Below are 7,589 nucleotides of genomic sequence, written 5' to 3' on the forward strand. Positions count from 1 at the left end.
CCTTTTTTTTGTTAGATATGAACATTTCCCCAATACTGCTCTTAAGTCACATCTCATTTATCTTCCTCCTTAGAACTGAACAGGCTAGTTTTAAAAAGCTTAAAAACCTGTAATAAAGTACAGAGTTTGTTAAGAGTAGAGGTACTTTGGTTAATGCTCTAAATGGTGTGGCCAGAAGTAAAGCAAGTATTATTAAATATGAATGCAATTCTTATCAACACAAATTGAACCTTTTGTTTTTTCAATAGAAAAGTTAGTTCAATAAATGGTCTTATTCTATAAAGATATGTCACTTTCAAATCACAGTGAAAGGAACTTTAATAATTTACCTATTTTTTCTACTATGTGCCTTAGAGATACCTCACTAAAAACTGGTATTGGACACAACAAAATGACATGTGCAGAATGTAATATTGTAGTGACAGTACTGAGAATGATTGTTACAAATTCTTTGAGTATTAAATGGTTACATCCTAATTATAAAGAACATTGGTCCAATACCAAAATAGAGAACAGCAGCTGGAAATTTATCTCATTCAATAGTCAGAGATAAAGTTAACCATTCTTTCCATTATTTTCTACAGGTAAGTCCGTCTTTTATATTGAAATCTGATGGCATTTAAATTTAGGTATTTTTCCAAGCTACTGTGTGAAGAGGATGCCGAAGGTCATCACTATACAGCATACTGCAACATAAGACTCTTCCACTCACCAATTCTGGTACACTTCCAAAATATACCCAACAATCCAGTTATACTTCTGTCCAGGAGGCTGGGTGCCACAGAGTGGATGTAAACACAAGTGAGGAGGGAGTAACCCTCCCTTCTCCCTTGAGAGGAGAGAAACCAGAAGAATATAAGGGAAAGGAGCCAGCAGGGATAACTGAGTCAGCCAGTTATAAATTAACTACATCCCATAGTTCTCTAAATGGTTGCTTAGAGCCACTTGCAACACAAAGCAAGAAAAGTAGAATCTTTATGTAGCTATGACCAGTGATCTGGAAACCACTTATACCTTGCTGATCCCACCAAAACTCCCCCTCCCATCTCCTTGAGTCCTGGGAAACCTTAAACAAAGGAATCATGCACCCACTGCTTGGATACAGTAAAGGTATTTAACCTGTAAGAAAATCTATTGCGGACAGCTCATGCTTTGGTGCTACTAACCTCACGTGCTCCACCAGCTGCTAATAAATTCTTCTTCCTCTATTAAGTTGTTTGAGTCTCCTATCCTCTGTCAGCTGCTGCTTCCTGGAACACAGTACATATAAGCAGCAAGATTACAGTCAACAGACTCTGAAAATTAAAAATGGCAGACATAGTGAGGCCAGTGAAGCCCCATGCACACCACTCTTTCAGGCCCAGTCATTTATAGATCTTGCAGCACATTTTTCTGCTTGTGACCAGAAAGAGGATAATCCTATAAGAATAATACAGGCAATTTACATATAGTATAGCATATTTTTTTAGTCTAAATAATGATACGTAACAATTCAGCATGATTCAGATTAATTCAGATGTTGTCATTAACTATGGGCATAGCATGCATTTATTCTGAGTCAGTATGTGAGAATTTTAACCATTAATGCAAAACAGCTGTTTGAACTCAACAAGTGTTTACTAAACACTGAAGTATGTTCCAGAATGGGCTAGGTGTTGAGGAATTATGATAAAAAAAAACCTCAGTCTCTACCTTCAGGGCATCCAAAGTTGTGCAAATTAGATATGAGTCATGCTATATTTATGAAATTTATCATAGTTCATAAAATGGTTTCATGCTGAATTTAATACAGAAATATTGTGATATAAGATATTATTGCTATCCCTATTTCATGTACAAGGGAACTAAAACTTAGTCAAGTTGACTTGCCCAAGGTTATTAATAGCATATTAGTAAACAACAGAGAAAAGTCTGAACCAGAAATCCTGCTTCTAAATCAGTGCTTTGCCTGCAATACCAGTCACCCAATATTATTCCTCTCAGATTTCTGCTTCTAGCTGCAATGAAGTAACATGTTTTCTTGCTGAGAACAACTTGAATAACCAGAAAAAAATACAAAAATAAAATCATTTTGAAGGCCTTAAATCTATTTGACATTATTAGAAAATTGCCTTGGCAGCCAGGATTTTAGACTACAAGATTAGAGATCAGGAACATCAAAATGTATCCTACCAAACAGAAAAACAATGCAGAAAATCAATAAACCCAAAAGCTGGTTCTAAGGTGGGAAGTGGGGTGGGGGGGAAGATTGCTAAAATTCACAAACACTTACTGTCAGTGAAATAAGTTTGTAAATGTGATATATAGTGGTACCTTGAGATATGAGCAGATCAACATACAAATTTTTAAGATATGAGCTGCGACTCGATCTGTATTTTTGTTCAAGATCCGAGTGAAATTCTGAGATACAAGTCGTGATTCAGGAAGCTGCCACTAGTTGGTGCATTGGCGCATGGGTCCAGTATCAGCAGCACAATGCCAGCACCTCATTCTTTCTCACATGTTACCTGCAGAATCAATTCGAATCTCATGCGCTGTACTCGTTATTGCATCATTTTTGCATTTCTTACTAACTTTTTTTGTGTGCTATCATGGGGCTGAATAAAGTGAGTGCAAAGGACAGTGGTGAGAAGAAGAAGAGGAGAATGATGTCGATAGAAGTAAAGCAAGAAATAATAGAAAAACATGAGTGTGGTGTACGAGTGATTGAACTGGCAAGACTGTACGACTGCAATACATCTACAATTTATACCATCCTTAAACCAAAGGGTGCCATCGAAAGTGCAAATCCAGTGAAAGGAACTACAATTCTGTCCCAATTAAGGATAAATATCCATGAAGAAATGGAGAAGCTTCTGCTGGTGTGGGTGAAAGAAAGAGCTGGCAGGAGATACAGTGATGGAGACTGTAATATGTGAAAAGGCAAGTATTATTTATGGTGACTTGAAGAAGAAAGAACCATCAACCTCAAAAGAGGCAGCAGAAGATATGTTTTTATTATTTTTTTATTTTTTACAGAGACAGAGAGTGAGTCAGAGAGAGGGATAGACAAGGACAGACAGACAGGAACGGAGAGAGATGAGAAGCATCAATCATTAGTTTTTCATTACACGTTGCAACACCTTAGTTGTTCATTGATTGCTTTCTCATATGTGCCTTGACGGTGAGCCTTCAGCAGACCGAGTAGCCCCTTGCTGGAGCCAGCGACCTTGGGTTCAAGCTGGGGGGCTTTTTGCTCAAGCCAGATGAGCCTGCGCTTAAGCTGGCGACCTCGGGGTATCGAACCTGGGTCCTCTGGATCCCAGTCCGACGCTTTATCCACTGCGCCACCACCTGGTCAGGCAGAAGATATGTTTAAGGCAAGTCACAGCTGGTTTGAAAATTTCAAAAGAGATCTGGTATCCTCTTGGTGTTGAGGCATGGTGAAACTGCGAGTGCTGACGTTAAGGCAGCTGAGGAGTGCATCGCACGTTTTGCTGTGCTTATTGCAAAGGAAGGTTATATCCCCCAACAAGTGTTCAACTGTGATGAAACAGAATTGTTTTGGAAAAAAAATGCCCTGGAGAACTTTCATCACCGCAGAGAAGAAGGTTCCAGGCCATAAACCCATGAAGGACTGTCTGACCCTTGTATTGTGTGCAAATGCTAGTGGTGACTGTAAAGTAAAGCCACTGCTAGTGTATCATTCTGAAAATCCTCAAGCTTTTAAGACTCACAAGATTCTTAAAGAAAAACTTCAGCTTATGTGGCACGCCAATGCTAGGGCATCGGTTACGTGGCAGTTTTTCTGGTTTTTTTTGTTTGTTTGTTTGTTTTTTTGTATTTTTCCAAAGGTAGAAACGGGGAGAGACAGTCAGACTCCCGCATGCGCCTGACCGGGATCTACCCAGCATGCCCACCAGGGGGCGACGCTCTGCCCCTCCGGGGCATCACTCTGCCCTGACCAGAGCCACTCTAGCGCCTGGGGCAGAGGCCAAGGAGCCATCCCAGCGCCCGGCCATCTTTGCTCCAGTGGAGCTTCGGCTGCAGGAGGGGAAGAGAGAGACAGAGAGGAAGGAGAGGGGGAAGGGTGGAGAAGCAGATGGGCACTTCTCCTGTGTGCCCTGGCCGGGAATCAAACCTGGGACTTCTGCACGCCAGGCCGATGCTCTACCACTGAGCCAACCGGCCAGGGCCTACGTGGCAGTTTTTTATTGAATGGGTAAATCTTGTCTTTGGTCCTGCAGTGAAGAAATATCTTCAAGAAAATAAACTCCCAATAAAAGCATTACTAATCCTTGAAAGTGCTCCAGCCCACCCACCTGGTCTTGAAGATGACATTCTCAATGAGTTCAAATTCATGAAAGTCCTTGACCTCCCACCCAACACGACTTCAATCCTGCAACCTATGGATCAGCAGGTCATTTCCAACTTTAAAAAGCTTTACACAAAGCACTTGTTCCACTACTGCTTTGAGGTGACTTAAGAATACAATTCTAACCCCTCGAGAGTTTTGAAAAGATGACTACAACATCGTGATATGTTTATGCATTATTGACTTGGCATGGCAAGAGGTTACAAGAAGAACCTTGAACTTGGCATGGAAAAAGTTATGGCCTGATATCGTTGCAGACAGGGACTTCGAAGGATTCGAACCAGAGACCAAGACCAAGGTAGAAACATTGGAGGAGATTGTGTCCCTCGGAAAGTCGATGGGTCTGGAGGTAAATGAGCTCATTGAGGAACATAAGGAGGAACTCTCAACTGAGGAGTTGAAGGAGCTACAGATGATGCAACATACGGAGCTTCTGCAAGAGATTAGTAGTGAGGAGGAGGCAGAGTTGGAGGAAGTGATTTCTACAAGTGAAATTAAAGACATGCTGACAATGTGGGGGAAGCTTTCAAGTTTCATTGAAAAGAAACACCCAGAAAAAGTTTCAACTGGTCGTGCTTCAACACTTTTTAATGACACTTGTTTGTCACATTTCCATAACATTTTAAAAGGCAGGCAACAGCAAACCTCTTTGAATAAATTTTTATTCAAAAGTCTTGCAAGTGAAAGTGCCAAAAGTATAGCCAAAAAGGCAAAAACAGGTGATGATTAAATGAAAAATATGTAATGTTAAGCTTAGGTTAAGTTTAAAGTTAAGAAAGTGCATTTTTTTACAATTAAGTTTTTGTGGTTTCATTTTAAGTAAAGAGAGTGCAGTTTTAGTTTTATTTAAAGTAAAGAAAATGCAATTTCAGTTTACATTTAGTGTTAAGAAAGTGCAGTTTTAGTTTACGTGTCTACAGTGCCTGCATCCCTTCCTCCCTCCCTCCTCCTCCGCCATTCACCTGCGTTAGCCGCACTCTTCTGTCTCCAAGGTAAGAATACAGTACTAAATAACACATTTTTCTTTTATTTCATATATTTTGTTATGCATTAGTAAAGTAATCATGTGTGTTTCTTTATTAAAAACATCTTTTTTTCATAATTTAGGATGGTTTGGGGAAGTTTCACAGGGTTAGGACAAATTAAATCTATTTCAGGCCCTGGCCGGTTGGCTCAGTGGTAAAGCGTTGGCCTGGCGTGCAGGAGTCCCGGGTTCGATTCCCGGCCAGGGCACACAGGAGAAGCGCCCATCTGCTTCTCCACCCCTGCCCCTCTCCTTCCTCTCTGTTTCTCTCTTCCCCTCCCACAGCTGAGGTTCCAAAAACCAAGCCCCAGGCTACAAGGATTCTCAACACACATTAATATCACCTGGGCAATGGCCTCCACGTGGGCAGTGTTAACTTTAACAAAGTGAGCATAATACATTTTATCTGCCCAACAATCCACCCCTATGCTCACTTTACTACCCACAATCTATACCACCGGCCTCCCTGTGCAAGGAAATTAGAACATTACACAAATTACAACAGCAAAAATCATACAGTTTCAACAATTACAAAGGTACATTTTACCAATATCTGAGCACTTTGCCCAAAGTGCAAAATGTCCTCGGCCTTCTTTTTAGCCACGGGAAAAACTTCCCGAGGCAGGGGAGTGCTTCCAGCAAAGCCACCCCCCACCCCCATCAGGGTATTTCTTATTGTCCAAAATCCATAATCCGTAAGTCCATCCAACAAAGGAGCCAATGCCCACTCCGGTCGTAGTCCAGGAAATCAGTCCATGTACATGGGGCGTGTTGGGCGGATAAAATGTATTATGCTCACTTTGTTAAAGATGCCATCACCCAGGTGATATTAATGTGTGTTGTGGGCAGTTAGAATCCTTGTAACCTGGGGCTTGGTTTTGGGATTAAGCCTTTCCTACCCTTTTTGATGTAGGGCGGTACAATCCAATCATGCCTCAGAGAAGTGACTTTGTATTAGAGACTTCCCTGTTTTGTATATTGGATTAAGGGTTTGGATTTCTACACACTATAAAATGGGGACGGAACGAGAGTTTGGGCTCTTGGTTCCTGAGGTTAGCATGAGAGAGCAGAGAGAGTAGAGCCAGCAGCGGAAGGAGGCCACGTGGAGGAGGCCAGGAAAAGCAGCCAAGATGGCGGGGTACTGAGTGAGATGCCAGTTTGTGTAGAGTTTGTATCTGGGATAAGGAAGGAGATGGGGAACTGAGTAGAATAAGGCTGGTGAGCTAGAAACCTTTGATTCTAGAAAACTCGGATAATTCAGTGGCTTTGTGAGCACTGAATGTGACTGGGTTTTGGAGCCCAGTGTGTGTTTTTACTTGCCCGCCGGGTGCAAGCTAGAATTAAAGACTATGGCCCATCAGTTTTTGGCTCCGCTGTTTCTTCACCGACTGTCCGAATCCAATGCGAACCTGCATGGGCCAGGTGGCTGCTGTGATAGTGGCCCTGCCGTGACTACTGGCTTTACAGGGCGTCAGCCATCCCCCTCATCCCTGCCATCCTCGCAGGTCTTACACTGTCCCAAAGAGGGGCATGTGGCAATGGCAGTCAGCATTTCCATCTCTGCTCCGAAAATCATGTCCAGCCCTATGTCCCCAAATCGCAGACCTACCGGGGCCGCAGTAGGTGCTCCTTCCAGCTGGGCTCTCATCTTATGGAGACTGCGGATTGCAACTCCAGCTCGATTCTCCTCATCCTTCAAAGAGGAACTGAAACCACCAGCTCCCGCTGCCAGGCTCAAGCCCCGGGCTGCTGCCACCTTCTGCTCCGCAGACGTTGCAACTCCGGACCCAGCCTCAGCCTCAGCCCCGGCCTCCTGCCGCTGCTGGCTCTCCGCAACATCTAGGGCAATCTGCAACTCACGAACCTCTGAATCCTCCTCCAGCAGCTGCTCCATTTCCAGGTGAATCTTGCAAACCTGGTCGGCCTCCTCCTCCAGCGCTTCCTCCAGCTCCAGGGTCAGCATTGGTTTCTCCTGCGTTTGCTCCAGCTCCTTCCACTGCTCGGTTGGCAGGTCCCGGGCAGCCTCTTCCACAGAGCTCTCAGTTTCCTCATGCATGGCTGTAAAAGTCAGCCAGCCTACAATCCCCAAAAGGACAGCCATGGGGAACTCTAACACTAGCCAGTCCTCTACTCCACCACTCAAAGGCTCCTTGCCGATCTGTATCGAATCCTGCCACAGACTACGCCAAATGTAAAGCCAGTATCTAAGGC

The 7,589-nt window shown here is 43.3% G+C and overlaps 1 pseudogene; it reads right to left on the minus strand.

Moving 5' to 3' along the window:
* Positions 1–642: 642 nt before the first annotated feature.
* Positions 643–1,319, minus strand: LOC136393014 (protein kish-A-like; annotated as a pseudogene).
* Positions 1,320–7,589: the final 6,270 nt, after the last annotated feature.

This window comes from Saccopteryx leptura, chromosome 2 (genome assembly GCF_036850995.1).
Source record: "Saccopteryx leptura isolate mSacLep1 chromosome 2, mSacLep1_pri_phased_curated, whole genome shotgun sequence".
Classification (NCBI taxonomy): domain Eukaryota; kingdom Metazoa; phylum Chordata; class Mammalia; order Chiroptera; family Emballonuridae; genus Saccopteryx; species Saccopteryx leptura.